Here is a 17,213-nt window from a genome sequence, read left to right on the forward strand (position 1 = left end):
ACAATTTTTTTTTAAAAAAGAAAAAAATAAAGATTAGGAGAATAAATAAAGTTCAACCCGGTTACGTTATTCCAAGTTATTCATCCAACATGACACAGCCATTCACCCTGTATGATAACTTCATAAACCCCAGGCTGTTTTTTGCCTTTGTGGAACCCTTCCTCTATTAATAATAATAATAACAACAACAACAACAACGATAACAATAAAATGAAAGCAGTATTTTGTTAATTGCCTAACTATAAAGACAATTATTATCCAGCCTAGGCTCACTATTAAATATTCATTATTATTAAATTCAATAGTTTCTTTCTGATTTTAAGAGAAACTAAAATTAAAATATTTTCTGAGTCTTTGGGGCGCCTGGGTGGCACAGTCAGTTAAGTGACCAACTGGGCTTTAGCTCAGGTCGTGATCTCAGGGTCCTGAGATCAAGCCCCACATAGGATTCCTTGCTCAGCGTGAGCGGGGAGTTTGCTTAAGACTCTTCTCCCTCTCCCTCTGCCCCTCCCTCTGTGCTCTCTCTCACTCTCTCTCTCTCAGATTAATAAATAAATCTTAAAAAAAAAAAAGTCTCCTAAAAAAAAAAAAAAAAAACCTGTGGGCCCAAGTACCACGCTTACAGTGCCTAAGAGTTATGTTGGTGGTATAGACACAGGATTCAAACTCAATCCCTATGAAGTGAATTCAGAACTATGTTCTTCCGCTCACTTCTCTCATTTGAACATCAAATCACCAATCTCACATTTTTTTATCTACTTCTCCCAAATAATTAATAATAATAACAATAATAACATAACTGCCTTATCTGCCTGAATTCCATGAGTTTATAGAACTCTGGTTTCTTTGCTTCCAAGATACAAAGCTCCAGAATTAATTCAGGAATTTACAGAGAAAGTTGTCACAGTGTTTGCAATGCTGCAAAGCGAAAGGAACTGTTTTGTTCATCATCATTTGAACTCTTAAAGCCAGAAAGAACAAAGATGCCTAACCTATCTTTATCACTCATTTCTGTGTTATTGAACCAAAACTGCCTGCAGGTGCATGTGGCTATTTAAAGGGAATTGTAAATCGCTTTCATATCTTACTAATGTAGTGAGGTTGTATAAATAGTTGCACATGGCAGATAATTAGTTTATGCCAACACATTATTGTGCTTACGAGCATCTGGATATCAACTACTTGGCAAAGGAGCCAAAGGAAGTTATTGCTAACAAAATACTATGAAGTCATTTGCAAAACGCTGAGTGGCGAATATTTAAGCCACAAAAGGAATATTTTAAACTTGTGCTAATGTGTAAGATTTAAGTTAGCAAAATGCAGAGAAAGTAGCTTGACAATCAAGTAATTGGAGCGCGTTATGTTACTGTTTCTTGAAACCAGTTTTGTTTTCCTTTCGTTCTCATCCAATAATAGAAGAGGATAAATGCATAGGTATGGATACTACACCTTTTTTCTGCTTTGTGATATATTATTAGAAAAATATTTAAAATGTTTATTTCTAGAATATATATGTATATGTATATATTCTCTATGTGTATAGAGAGAGAGAGGGAGAAAGAGAAAGAGAGAGAGAGTATAGCACACTGTAAAAATTCTAAAAAATAAGGGGCACCAGGTGGCTCAGTGGTTGAGCATCTGTCTTTGGCCCAGGGCGTGATCCTGGAGTCCCTGGATCGAGTCCCGCATCGGGCTCCCTGCAGGGAGCCTGCTTCTCCCTCAGCCTATGTCTCTGCCTCTGTTTCTGTGTTCCTCTCATGAATAAATGGATAAAATCTTAAAAAAAACTAAAAAGAAAATTAAAAATTAAAAATTGAAATTCTAAATAAATAAATAAATAAATACTAGGCTACCTTGGCGTTCTTTCCCTGTCAGGCAGCCTGAAATCTGTATCCACAGGGAAGGCTAAATTGCCCCGAGCGCCCGTACACTGGGCCCTCTTTCCTGTTACGTCCCATGTGCACTCAGCCTTGAGGTGGATGAGCCTCCCATGTGCTGTTCATTGCACCATCCAGACCCCTATCTTCCCTCAACACCTCAGCTCCTTTGAAGCCAATGTCTTCAAAATACCCAGCCTCTTACCCCTCCTTGCTGCCTCCATCTCCCTACCTCCCATTCTCCTTTTTTTTCATACCTCATTTCCTGCAATTCCACCAGTATGTGAGACCCACTGAGCTCACAGCCCCCTTATCCACCGTGCTCTGGTCTTTCTCACCTGAGGCCAGGATGCACCCACACAACCGCTCCCCGGTGTAGACCCCTTCTCTCTCCCCTCTTCTGTTGTTGAACTACTTTGGGAAAAACTCAGTGTTAGTTGAAGCCAACTCTTGACCTATTAGGTCTCATGTTCAGGCCCCTGAGCAGCTGCATGTGGCTAGACAGACACACACAACGTCCTGACCAGGATGCCCCAGGCAGCCCCTGGTGCTCTAGGACGCTCCTGCATTTCCTCAGGTGGCTTTCTCTCTCCTCATCTGCTACATGGTGACTTCCTATCTTTTTACCCGTCCTCAAATTTCCACAATTCCTCTGCCTCACCCTCTGTGGATTATTTTACTTCTCATTCCCCAGGGACAATAGAAGCAAAAACAAGTCAGAGGGAGCTTTCACCTGCCCCCACACGCCCGCCACCAAACCGGAAATCCTGCACCCATCCCCATGTCTTCTTCCTGTGCACAAGGCCCTGCTCCCTCTTGTCTACTCAAAGGCCTAACTCCACTCATTTTCCCCATTTGCTTTACAGCATGAACACTTCCCTGACTATAGTCCCATCCCCATCAGCAGGCAAACTATAACACACTTCATTAAAAAATAAACGAGAACCAAGAACCTTCTCTTGACCCTACATGTGCCCATAGCTACGGCCTAACAGATTTGCTTCTCTTTCAGCCGTACTCAGGAAAAGAGGTCTATACCCAAAGTTCCCACTATCTGTATTCCCATTTTTTTTCTGGGACTCATTTTGGCCCCAATCACATTACCAAGGGAGCTCATGCTGAGGCCTCCAGTGGCCTGCGTGTTGCCATGTGCAAGGATCGCTTACTCCTCAGGATTCACTTGATTCCTCAACAGCATGTGAAACAATTGCTTATTCCCATCTCCTTGAAATACTCTCTTCTCTTGGCTACTTGGCCACCACCCTGCCTACTTATCCTCCTACTTTTCTGGCCATTGCCTCTTTGTCTCCCTCCTATGTCAGATCCTTCTTATCCCTACCTGCGAACCTCGGAGTGACTAAGGCTCCACCTTCAGATTGTATTTCTTCACTCTTTATGCTCCACTCCTTAGGTGACCTCATTCATTCGTGGCTTTAAATACAATCTATCCACGGACTCTCAAGTCTATATCTCTCTCTTAAAACTATTCCAGAATTCTAGACTCGTATATCTACTTACTTGACATTTCCACCCAGGAGTTTAATAGGCACAGCCAGTTTATCAAGTCCAATACTAAACTCCTGGCTTCAATCCCCAAAATATGTTCCTCACACAGTCTTCTCATAAATGGCAATTTCATTCTTTATATTGTCCAGATCCAAGCTGTCAAGCCCTGTTGATTCCCCTCTTTTTCTCACAGTCAACATCCAACCCATTGTTTCTGCCTTCAAAACTTCTAGAATCCTTCCCACACTCACTGACTCTACTCTTTAGTCCAGACTCAAACTCTATTACTTAGACTATGAAAATGACTGCCGAATGTTCCCCCTGCATCTGTTTTCTCCTTTCTATGGCCTGTTGCATACACACCCGCATCTCTGTGTAAGAGGTGCTTCCACTTCCAGCCCCAGCCATATGGGATCCCAGCTAACCCTACAACCTATTCTCAGGGGTTGCCCTCAGCTGATAAGGACTGGACACCAAGCCTATAAATAGATCATTCTGACTAGTGTTAAGCATTTCTCGATTTTTTTAAAGTTATTTGAAATAAATGCCACTTCTAATTAAAATGACATATACAGGGGATTAAAACCCCCCATATTACAGAGATGTGTACTGAAAATCTAAACCCTGAATTCCACCTCTAAGTTGCATCACCTCAGAGACAACAACCTTTTACCCCTTCCCACTGTTTTCTCTAGTGGTTATTGCTGTGTGTTCAGACAACATGCACAGACTGATATTTTCTGATTATTTGATTCCGATATTATCCAGAGCTCCTGCTATGAGGATTTAGGTCTCTTCCAACTCAACCCCACCTCTCTATCTCATAGGCCCTATTTGGTTTTATCACTATTTCTAGTTGAATGAATAAATAGTTCATACATGATTATGGCTAGGTAAATATTTTGCCCCAGAGAGCCAAGTAGGGTAATTCTTATTCTGTTTTCTTTCTTTCACGGTATTTTCTTTCTCCCTAAAGTTTTAATTATCTCGCACTTTCTTGGCTATATCCTCAGATGTTTTTTCAAACACTCGTGATGTCAGTAATCCTACTGAGACTCTCTCTCTTCACTTCTTTCTTTCCCTCCTGAAGACCTTCCTGCTCGAGTCCTCATTCTCCTCTTCTAAACTGAATAAGAAGATTTGGGATAAAATATTTACTTAATTGTATACCACGTATGGTTATTATGAAGATCAAATGAGCCCTATAAGAAAATATGTTATCGACTATAAAGCACTAAGAATGGATGATGATATTATTCTTTTCATCACTAAAATTGCCATTATCAACTTCACAGATGCACAATACTTATTTCTGTGCCTTCAGAAAGAAGGCGCTCTTCCACCAACAACTCTGCCTCAACAATACCGATGAGTGTTCGGCTGGGCGGTAGCATAGAGTGTTCAGAGGAGCACAGCACAAAGCTAGACTGACTTCTTTACAGCATAACTTCCTGTGCCCTGTGCCTTCCTGTGCCTTTCTTTTTCCCAAAGAAAACAAAAATACAAATTCCCAAACTTCTGTGATCACCAGCATGCCCTCCCACTAAAATCCAGTAGGTCAGTGCCATTTGAGAATTTGATGAGTAGAGCATTTTCTTTCGAGATCCTATCACAGTCCTCTCACGAGTCAGGCACATAAGAAAAGTTCACCTGTAAGGTATTGTTTCTGTTTTCTTGGGCGATTTAACTTGAATTTCAGATTGAAAACTCTGATTTTTTTTAGCTACGTATTTTGGAAAACTTTCTCATTTAGGACACTGTGGGAAACTAGAAGAAGCACCATCTGCTGACACCAGGAAACCAGGCCCCCCAGGATGGGAATTTGAACAGTTGCTTTTTGGTTTCTTATTATTTAATTAATATGTATCTTAACCCTCCCTTCACCCTCTTCTACTCCCTCTGCTCCCTGCGGTATCAAGTCAAAGCTAACACATTATGTTCAGGAAAAATGATTATAAAGATTCACTCTATTAGTGAGTTTCTGGCAGGACATGCTCCTGACAAATATTATTACTCGATACTATCACTTAAATACTATTATTGTTCACACTGACTGCCCTAAAACTCACTCATGAGGTACATTATCTTCAATCCTGTTCAGTAAAATGTCAATTATAATTACCCCCAAGCCACTTCTATGTGGCCGCCATCCATTTTAACCTGTAGTCTTGGCTTTTTTTTTTTTTTTTCTGATATAATCAAGACCCATTTAGTTCAGTGACAAATTTAAAAACTGACTTATTAAACTCTATTGAAAAAGACACTACATTTTTGTTATCTCTCCCTCGGGATTTTTTTGTTTGTTTCCTAAATAAATCTGGGGTGGGTCGTCCTGTTTTTGTTTTTAGGCATATTTCACAGGTCTCATCATTGAGGCCACACTTTAACAAAATCAGGCATGTGTTCCAATGTATTCACAAAATAATATTCCCACCTTTTACATAATAGACAAGAAAATAATTCTCTGCAGTGTCCATTTTATCATTTTCCTTTTATCGGGAGCAACCATCCTTGCTGATAGCTGGTCACTGACTCCTGTTAAAAGGAGAAGCAGGACTTCCACAATCTCTGGTTCCTCCTTATTATGAAAGGCAGTTCTCTGGGAAGTTCATCTGACAATTCCCTGAGCCACTGATAAGCTTCAGAAAAATGCAGGACTAGGTGTCCAGCCTGACAGAGCCCCTGCTGGGAGCATGGGGGTGACAAGACGGGACAGATGGGCAGCACCATTTCTCTAAGACAAGCTCCTCTACTCTGTTGTTCTCCAACGGTTTTCGAACTTTCTTTGAGAGATCATCATAATCAGAAACACGACCTGACATTTGCAACACACCAGGAACTGTTTCACTTTTCATTTCGTCTGACCTAGCCTAGGGAAGGCAGGTGATTTTACCCACAATTTGCAGAAGACACTGGGACAGGAACAGATGAACTGAGACAGTTTGGGGGGTAGTGAAACACGCAGCTTTGGTTACGAGGCAGAGGTTAGCTCACACCCCTATTTGGCCATTGACTGTGTGTTTCGCCTCTTTTTACGCCTCTAATTCTCATATAGAAAATGAGGATGACAATACTCATCTGGAAGGATTGTTCAAAGGGTTAAATGGGATAGCATAGCGCCTGGCTTGGAGTAGATACTCAAAAATGGGAACTATCGCACAGGGAACTCCCAGTAAATCTAAGCTTGGAGCTGGGCTATTCTTTCTTTACTAAATCACATAAAAGTTGGTTAACCCAGACTTTCAGATTTAAAAACATCATAAAAGTCTGTACAATTCTCTACCCAACTAGACACGAACGCATTCTATTCTGAGAATTTTTAAATTGACACAGGAAACGTTTTTCCTTTGTAGTTCTTTCCGCCATTTCTTTCTTCTTTTGAATCAATTTTCTCTCCTTTTTTTTTTTTTAGAAGACTCAGCTGTTTCATCTTGTGTTTTCCAAATAAGTATATTCAGTTACATTATTTGTGTTACATTTTTCAAAATTAACAAATGTGAAACAGATAAATTTTGGTAACTGTATACTGTTCAAGCCAAATTTGCAAAGTGTACTTTATGTTTTTTAAATTTAATTTTGAGCTTTATTTAAATGAATATGTAATGACAAGAATAAATGCATATATAATGACAAGAATAGGATGAAAGGTTCAAAGAGACAGTTCAATTGATTCTTAAATTCTTTCATCATAATAAGCTATTTTTTCTTGGGTTGTTTTGCAGCAACACATTGGCCCCCTTAAAATGAAACTAATCAATCATTAGGGAGTGTTTCTGGCTCAGTCAGTAGAGCGTGCAACTCTCGATCTCAGGGTCATGAGTTTAAGTCCCATGGAGGACATAGAGCCTACTTAGAGAAACTTATCAGTTATTCTAAGCCAGAAATAAATACATACACATAAATACCAATCTAATAAGAAAGTCAATGGTAGGTATAAAAGTTAGTTTTACAGTGCATCTGGTAAAAATGAGACAGACATTTCTTAAACATTTTAGTTTTAACTTTGAAAACATGCACGTGCATTTATTTGTGAATATTTGATATGGCGATGCAGAGATGTGGCATTTTCTTTGGATTGAATTAAAGTTTTACATTGTCTCTCTTACATGAATCACATCCAAAAATACATCTTTTTAGTTCCAATTTGTTTTTGTTTTTTTTTTTTTTGCTTATTTCTCTTGTCTTTCTTTATTGATTTCTTTTTACAGCCTTCCATTCCTCCTTTTTGCTCTCCTCCCTCCCCTCCTCCAGTTTAATGAGAGTTAGAAGAGGCAGGTGAAGCAATCTGCTTTCAAAACTTGATTACAATCCAGGACTCAGCTACAATCCTTCCTTAATCTGTATAATTTCATCTTAGTTTTTAGTTATCTCTCCAACCCAAAGCCTCAGACTTGCTTTAGCAACCCACGTTCATCAATATCTAACAATGGAGCAAATTTTGTTTTCATGTGATATCAATTTATAAATATCCCATCAAGTTAGGATTTGCCCTGATAAATACAATTGCCATATACAAATTGGCAACAAATGCAATCTGGAGAAACATCCTAATCCAAGAGGAAGTAGAAGGGCACAGACATTGAGGAGAAGAAGCCTGTGGCTGGGAGCAACTGGTGACTAACGTTATCAGTCAGTGCATTATAAGTAGACAATGGGAATCACTGGGGCCAGTTGTTGGGACACCCGATAAGAAGACATTTGATATAGTTATTTTCAAAGTATTTATAAACTATAGCAAAGCTGATCTTAATAGATAAAATATCCTTCAGACCTGAGTCTGAATAAATTTAATAGACATAGTCCCAACCTCTGGACCATTTACTGGACAGCTCCTGAGCGATGTTGCAAAGTGAGGAGCTAAGTGCAAGCTAAGTCAGGTGACTCTTTGATGGTCGCAAGAACAGCACATCCTACAATGGACCATGTAGACATCATTTCACAAGCTGGGGAGATGGAATGTGTTAGTCCCATACTGAATATTTCTAACACATAGGTTAGGTCACAAGATCAATCTCACTTTTGGGGGGTTTATAGAAAATAGGAAGAAACATTCAAAACAAAAAGGAAAGTAGATACTCACTATAAACTGCTATTTTTGTTCCTTTCCTTTCCTTTCCTTTCCTTTCCTTTCCTTTCCTTTCCTTTCCTTTCCTTTCCTTTCCTTTCCTTTCCTTTCCTTTCCTTTTTTGCCCCTTCTCTTTGTTCCCCCTTTCCTTTTGTCTTCTTTTCCTTCTTTCCTAGTTCTCTGACCCACATTCTCCCAGTTTCCTTCAACAGCTGCTTCTCCTCAGTCTCCTTTGCTAGATTCTTCTTCATGATCTATAAACACTGGAGCACCTCTCATCTCTGCTCTCCTACATCTCTTCTTCTACACTTAATCCTAGGTGAATTCATCTGAATCTATGCATCAAAGGCACTAATAACTCCCAAATTTAAACTTCCAGCTTTGCCCACTTCTCTGAAATCCAGGACAGTGCATTTGGGTGTCTAGTAATCATCATAGACTCTGCATCCCAGGGTACATTGATGATTTCTGCTCTGCTTCAAAACCAGCTCCTCTCTGCCTTCCTCCTGCTTATTTCACAGTGTGTCTGTCCTATCTTACTAAATAACACTGTTATTCTCCCAATTACTCAAGCCAAAACCCATCTAGCCACTCTTTGCCTCCTCTTTTTTCTCAGCCTTGATCAAATCCATCCACATTTCCCCTTGGCTCACCTTCAAAATGAATCTAACCATGTCTCATTCATTGTACTATTACTCTCCTAGTCCAGTTGGGGTCATTCCACGCCATGCCTGGATTATGGCAAATCTGCCTTCTAATTAATCTGTCTGTTTTCTCTTGTCTTCCTCCAGTTTATCATTCACAGAGAAGTCAGAATAACCCTTTCAAAAATGAATCATAACCTTCTATTTAAAACCATCAATGGTTTCCCATACTATATTAAAATAATTAACATATAATTAATAATAATTAATATAAGGATATGTGTGTATAGACCAAAATAATATCCTTACCTTTACCTTCAATCCTAAAATGTCAGATGTTCAGGACTTCTGACCTCACTTCCTACCATTCTTTTTCCACCTACTATTCTAAAGTCACAAGATTCTTCTTGCTATGTGTCAGCCATACCACACTGGCTCTGCCTCTGGTCCTTGCTTGTCTAATCTCTACTTAGAATATTCTTCTCCAGATGGGAAACATTGGCGGCTCAGTCAATTAAGCATCCAACTCTTGATTTTGGCTCAGGTTGTGATATCAAGATTTGTGAGACCAAGCCCTCCCCCCCCCCCCCCCGCCACATTGGGCTCCACGCTCAGGTCGGGAGTCTGCTTGAGATTCTCTCCACCCCCTCCTCCCCTTCCACCACTAGAACACACATGCTCTCTCTCTCTCTCTCTCTCTAAAATAAATAAATAAATAAATCCTAAAAAATTCTCCCTCAGATATTCACCATCTCTGATCAACTATTATCACCTCAGAAAGTTGACCTGACCACTCTATCTAAAGATGGTATCTCTTGAAACTTTCTGTCCCTTTATCTCCCATACTTCTCTTCATGACGTTTATCAGTACTACCTGACGTTATGTTACATGGCCATTTGATGATTTCCTTACTGCACTCTTCCCAAGTTGAATGTAAGCCTCATGAGAGCAGGATTTTGTATGTCTCATTTGCAGGTGGATCCCAGAACCTGAAGTAGTAGCTGCATATACTAGACACTAATAAATATAATTTGAATAAGTGAATGAATCCATAGATAAGAAAAGGCAAAATAGAAAAGTATAGTAATATTGCCTCAGATTACAAAAAGGAAAAACCATGAGCAAGATGGCCTTGACTGCTCATTGGGATCCCCTCATATGCAGGGCCCGACATAACTCCAACTCTAACCGTGTATCCTGAGTGATCCAAAGTAAGGAGCCAAATGTGAGTGACACATTTCCAGTGGGCATTGAGCACCCAGGGTGAGCTGGATATGTGGCTAAGTACTGGGAACTCAGAGATTATTTAGAAATCTTCCCTGAGTTCCAAAGGTTTGAGGTTGAGAAAAACACAGAAATAAATATAGCGCACTCGGTAAGTAGAATAGAAGTCTGGACTCTGTAAATACTCTGTGGGGTCTAATTTGGGAAGGGCTCGTACTGTGCTAGATAGAACTGCGACTTCACAAAGGATTCTTGTTCCAAATTAATCATTTAGCTAAAACCCTGTATATAATATATGTCTTTTAATTTCTTATAAGTTGACTTGATGAAGAAATCATAATTTATTCTTAGAAATTATAATTTATCCTATTGAAAACTATATTCCAATTAGTATTCCTTCTCCTTGACAAATGAGAGACAGTTTTCTTATCAATCTATCCACAGGAAATATAGAAAAAATAGAAAATATAGAAAAAATATAGAAAAATTTTTATAGAAGAATCTCATAAAAGATTTCTGAGCACAGGTCAGAAATCTTACATCATCAGAGTTTAAGTTTTTGTTCTTTTTTAAATGTTTACATAAAATTCACTAAACAATTCTGAACACTTTGGTGACTTTGGGAGTTGTATGCATAGCATTCAGTTCAATTAAGCAGAAACAGACTTTAAAAAGAAAGAAATGAAAAGTGAAAATATCTAATGACATCACTTTTTTAAAAGATTTTATTTATTTATTCATGAGAGACACAGAGAGAGAGAAGTAGAGACACAGGCAGAGGGAGAAGCAGGCTCCATTCAGGGAGCCCAATGTGGGACTCGATCCCAGGACTCCAGGATCACACCCTGAGCCAAAGGCAGATGCTCAACTGCTGAGCCACCCAGAGATCCCGATGATATTCCTTTTTTATAATCTTTGAGAAAGTATTTCTTTAGAAGCAGTTGGTCAGAAAAAACAAAATTATTTCCAAGTGGTTTGAAAACACCATAACATATATATATAATATATACATATATATTATATATATATATTTCACCATAATACATGTGTGTATATATATATTTCTTTTCCTATATACTCAACTTAATTACTTTGTTTATGCATTTAAAGTAGCATTTCTATAAACTGATGGAGACAGTATACATGAACCTAATTAGCATCACAATATAAAGCATGCATCTCAAAACTGTTTGCTCAGTTCCACTTCCAACACATACACACACATGCACACACCCGCATAGATTTTATCTGGTTAATTGAAATATATTTTCAACAAGCTTTGACTTCTACTGAGTAGCTTGGAGTACTGGAAAACTCATGAAATCTCTTAAATTCTTGTGCACACTCTTTTAGCTGATATCTATAATTTGGGCATGTGAAACCCAAACGTCCTCTGTTTTCTACCATGAAAGATTAATTTTTAATTCACATAATTGAGGTGTAGGCACTTATGTTCAAATCCACCCTCCAGCAAAACTGACCAGCACTAGAAAACGTCCAATAAACAGATTTTGACATAGCTTTGGGCCTCTGGAGAAAGGTTTGAAAATACCCAGTTAAGAGAAAGAAAGAAATGGAAGGAGAGGTGGGGATCACTGAGTCTAAGATCTCCCTAAGTTAGACCTTGGCTTAGGAAGTCATCTAGTCTAAAATTTATTCTTTAAAAAGGTGCCTAGAAGAACCTTAAGCTTAGTCATAGCCAATATTTAATGCAAACAATATATGTATTGTGCGGTCATAAAAGTCCCAGCAGAGGATGCCAACCACTGATCCATGGGCTGGTGTCCCCCTGCGTCAGGATACACTTTGGCCTAATCAGTCCTTTGAGAACAAACCAGAGGGGGAAGAGCAGTATTCACCTTTTTGAGAGGGATCCTTGGCTACCGGCACTTTGGAATTTCAGCCCCACAGTTGGCTGTCTTACTAGCAGACATTTCCACTTCCAACACACCGCCCAGCCTCACTTTTGTTCGAATACCCATCTGCTCCCTTCATGAGACCAGAATTCTTCCAAAGCTGAGGCAAACGTAGTAGTAGTATTCTTCTTGCCATCTCTTGGTGTAGAATTGAGCACCTAATCCAGTTTCAACTCATCAGACCTATGAAATCTGCTAGGGGCTACAGGAAGAGGCTTCTCCTCCCTGCCTATATAGAAAGACCAAAGAAGAAATGATTTCTGTTTCTCCCACTGAATGCTGTGGCATTTTCAACAAAGGGATGAATCCATAACATCCATTTTGCAATTAAAAAGAAGCTCAGCCTGAGGGGATTACACTAGTAGGAGGCTTGAGCACAGAAAGATGAAAAAATACCTTGCCCCCATGACATCACTGACTTGCAAAATCAACCAAATCTGAAACTGTTCTACTTGAACTTTTTCTTTTTTTTTTTTTTCCATTTTGGTATAATTGTTTCCTTATTATGGAATCCGTTTTTGTTACTTGCAGCCAAAACCACTTTATCTGTATAAAATCCAAGGGAAGGATCATGTGCAGCAATAGTTTTTAAGATGCATGATTAAATTATAAGGAGGCAGGGTGCCTTGGATGGATCAGTTAAGCTTCTGACTCTTGATTTCAAGCTCAGGTCATGATCTCAGGGTCCTGGGAAATCCAGCCCCACATGGGGCTCCCTGCTTAGCACAGAGTCTGTCCCTCTCCCCCTGTTCCTAACACCACCTCCTCATTCTCTCTCTCTAGCTCTAAAGTCAATCAATCATCAATCAATCAAACCCAGGTTTATTCACTACGCTTGAAACTGAGATTCCTTTATTCCTAATTCGCACACCCAGATAAGGAAATACATTGCAAACATGTTGTAGTTACTGAATGACTCAGCCTGGCAAGTTTCCTGTCTGGAATTCTGTGCTGCTCTGAACACCTCTCATGACGCATTTACACCAGGAGCCTAAGTCCATGCATTCAGCAGATACTTCTTACTGAAACTCGAGATCATATAGAAGGTGGCCAAAGTCTAAGGCATGATCTCTGCCCTTATGATGCTGACCATCAAGGTAGGAGAAGAAAGCATGAATGGACATAGATCGCAGATAGTGTAAAACCAAATGCCCAATAAATGGTGTCAAAAATAAATCCCACAGAATTAAAAGAGAAAAAAAATAAGTATGGTCTTTAGCCCTCAGCAGCAATGATGGAGTTTGTAGCAGGCCTATTAGACAAGCAGAATAGGGAGATTCAGAAAAGAAGGGAAAAGATTTTTCAGTTGCGTGGGACCATTAGAGTGGGCAGTTAGTGAGGTTCTAACCCTACCTGGAGGCCAGGCCTGGAGGAAGTCATGGCCAGCTAGCAGGAAGGGCAGGACCCTGTCCGGGCAGCGTTCCGCAAGAAGCTGGATTAAACCAGAAAGGCCCAGGCTGGCACACACCAGGACAGAAAGAAACCCCCTGACCAAATTAGCAAGAAAAAATGCAAAGCCCTGCATCCCTGCCCCAAGTAATAAATAGTCCACCTCCTAGTTCACAAGTGTCAATAAAACAGAGAAACCCAACCCCCAGGGGGTGTAGCTCTCTCTCTCTCATTCTCTCTTTCTCTCTCTCTAGCTCACTGGCTCTCAGGTCTCCAGAGTGCACTTTCCACATTAGCAAATTTTCCCACTTGTGTTACTCATCCACTGTGCTGCGTGTCTGTCCTTGAATTCTCACAATCAGACCAACAACCTACAGGGACTCCCTCTGGCCATGTCAGGGCCCCAGGGCCCGGGATCTCCCCAGTCCACTTGGCAACAGGAACATGTTGCTGGAGCAAGGTATGTTCAGAAGAACGTAAAACAGGATGATGCAAGAAAAGAGCCAAACATAAGAGTTGCATACAAGTTTGGAGAAACTCTAGAAGCCTTGAACATCAGGCTAAGAAGTCCGATTTTGATACTGTAGCTGAGAAATAATTGAAGATTTTGAGCAGAGAAGTACAATGATGAAAACAATCTCCCTGAAAGAAAAATCTGGTATTTGTGCGAAGGACTGGAAGGAAAGAGATAGTAGCAGGATGCAGAGAACATGCCATTGCAAAAGTCTCTAGAGAAAAGGCTATACTCAGAATTCATATCATTTACTCGAGTTGTCACTAAGTAGAACTACATTTTTTAAAAAGATTTTTATTTATTTATTTATTTGAGAGAAAGAGTATAAGAGAGAGCCTGAACAGGGAGGGGGAGGGGTAAAGGGAGAAGCAGACTCCCCGCTGAGCAGACTGATGCGGAACTTGACCTCAGGACCCTGGCATCATGACCTGAGCCAAAGGCAGATGCATAACCTTCAGAGCCACCCAGGTGCCCTAAATAGACTACATTGACTTGAGATTGACAATTCACGAAAAGAAGAAAACCTGTGGCAGGGGTTTGATACCATGTAGATTAATAAACAAGATATTGATTGATTTTTCTCTTTTGGAAACTATCATTACTGTGGTAGCGCTTCATGGTCAATGTGGGAGTCTCCAGCTGATACAAAGAGAGAAATGCAGATCGATGGCATATGGTCCCTCATTCCATTGTTGCTGTTAATTTTTTGGTTGTAGGATCGGCCCCGAGTAGTCAAGGGAAATGCAGCTCCATTGTTCCAGAACCAACAGAAATAACCTTCATCAACCAAGTTGGAAAACAAGGATGTCACTTCTTCCTAACAGGATTTTTGTTACTAATTACGGTCCTTAATTATGAGATCCATTCATTCAGCCTTGGGTTAATCATTCTTTAATTATTAGGTTCATTTATTCATCCAAGCATTTATTCATTTGTCCAAGCACTTATTCATCTGCTTATACTCATATCCAACAAAAAGTTATTGATTGCGTGTTCTGTGCTAGCGATACTGTGCTCATTACTAACGATACTTAAAAACATGAACAAGACTGGAATTCAATCTAGTTAGGGAAGTATCCCATGAACTCTGAGCTGTGATAAACTGTAACTCTTATATGGTTTATAATGTGATCAACACAGGCTACCTGAGAGCACACAAGAAGGGAAATAAACCTACCCCAGAAATATTCTCCGCAAAAATGAGATCTCTAGTCTACTTCTATCACTTAATAGCTATGTTATCTTGAACAAATTAATTAATCCGTCTGTGCAATACTTTATCTGTAAAATGGTATCTCCTTTATTGGGCTATTATAAAGAGCAAATTTCATATACCTGTGATGTGTGTGTATGCGTATGTGTATGTGTATGACTACTACCTAAAAAATTCAATGAATGTTAACAATTATTATCATTATTGTGACCGTGTTATCATTATCATTATTAGTATTCTGAGTCATGAAAAATGAGTAAGGGTCATCCAAGAAACAAAGCAGTAAGGAAGGGAGATAAAAGAGAGGGTCTAACTGAGGGTGGGGATGGGGAATATTAAGAGCAGAGCTTATAAAGGCAGTTAGTTCTCTCTATGACATCTGTTAATAATGAATTTTTGTTGCAGCAGCATTTTCTCTCAGTTGGAAGCTTGTTGCTTCCTTATCTTAGTAATTCCTGTATCCCAAGCACTGACTTCTGTGTCTTACCATGTGGGGGCCACCAAAGCATGTTTCATCATGTTGACTACGTGGTGAGAAAGCATTCTGGTTCAAAGTTAAACCAAACTCCCATTGGGTAGACACCTGAATGCCCATAGTCTTCCTGTGTATTTACTTTTTTTAATATTTTATTTATTTATTCATGATAGAGAGAAAGAGAGAGAGGCAGAGACACAGGCAGAGGGAGAAGCAGGCTCCACGCCGGGAGCCCAACACAGGACTCGATCCTGGGACTCCAGGATCGCGCCCTGGGCCAAAGGCAGGCGCTAAACCACTGAGCCACCCAGGAATCCCCTCTTTTTTTTTTCATTGAGGTATAAGTGACATTATATTGGGTTCAGGTTTACAACATAATGGTTTGATGTTTGTATATATTGAGAAATGATCACCATGACAAGTCCAGTTAACATCCATCATCCTACCTAGTTATGGTTTCTTTACCTGTGATGAGAACTTTTAAGATTTCCTCTTCTACTGTATAATGTTTATAACCAGATTACCTTCAACTCAAACTGCAAATATCCCAAAACTTTATCCAAGTATTTGTCCCTATGCACCTTTGAAACTTTTTCTTTCTCAAGAACAGTGTTTTTCATCAGATTCTCAAAGGAGTTTATGATCCCTCAAAATTTGCTTCAAAAATTAATGAAAATCCTGGGCTGTTCTTTACCACAACTGTGAACATAGTATAATTTACTACCACCCTTAAATTTATTTATGTATCTATGATATCGATGTAGGCTTTCAGCTTGTGGTATCTTCTGGGACACTGAATTCCACAAGGGTACTCTCCATTATAGAAAGTAATTATTTCCACTTTCCTGCACTAAAAATCCTTCAAGCATTAAGCTATATCCATAAGATCTAGCATCACGGGATCTTGGGAACAGGTCCCCAGTGAGAAGCAAATTATCTGTGAAGAAAAACCTTTCTTTCCTTTCTATTTCCCTTGAATCTGTTATAAAGACACACTGTTGAAAAATAAACATTTAAAATGCAGCAATGTTAAATTTCTGTAAAAATTTCTGTATTCATGCTCTCAATTTTTTAGACCTATTACAGATCAGTAACAATAGTTCACAGACCAGCCCCAGTCATTGGACCACACCTCGCACAGCACTATTGTAGAACACTGGAGATGTAACGTATGATTTTCTGGGGACATTTGCATTTTATAGGTGACTTGGTGAAGACTGAACTTTAGGTGAACACTGGAAGGACTACATATTTCAGAGACGTTATTATTTTTTATTGTAGCAAAGAACACATAACATGAGATCTATTCTCTCAACAAATGTTTAAGTGTACAGCCCAATATTGCTAAATATAAGCCTAGTGTTGTACAACATTCTCTAAAATTTTTCC

At 39.5% G+C, this 17,213-nt stretch overlaps 1 long non-coding RNA gene across 2 annotated transcripts in view; it reads left to right on the forward strand.

The window, feature by feature from the left end:
- LOC144283596 (uncharacterized) overlaps window positions 1–15,470 on the forward strand; it is a 33,906-nt gene extending 18,436 nt beyond the window's left edge. Inside the window, exon 4 of one of the 2 annotated variants that reach the window (XR_013352159.1) lies at window positions 14,853–15,470. This is a non-coding gene — a long non-coding RNA (uncharacterized LOC144283596). The other variant, XR_013352158.1, reaches the window with a different exon arrangement.
- The last annotated feature ends 1,743 nt before the right edge of the window (window positions 15,471–17,213 follow it).

This window comes from Canis aureus, chromosome 14 (assembly GCF_053574225.1).
Source record: "Canis aureus isolate CA01 chromosome 14, VMU_Caureus_v.1.0, whole genome shotgun sequence".
Classification (NCBI taxonomy): domain Eukaryota; kingdom Metazoa; phylum Chordata; class Mammalia; order Carnivora; family Canidae; genus Canis; species Canis aureus.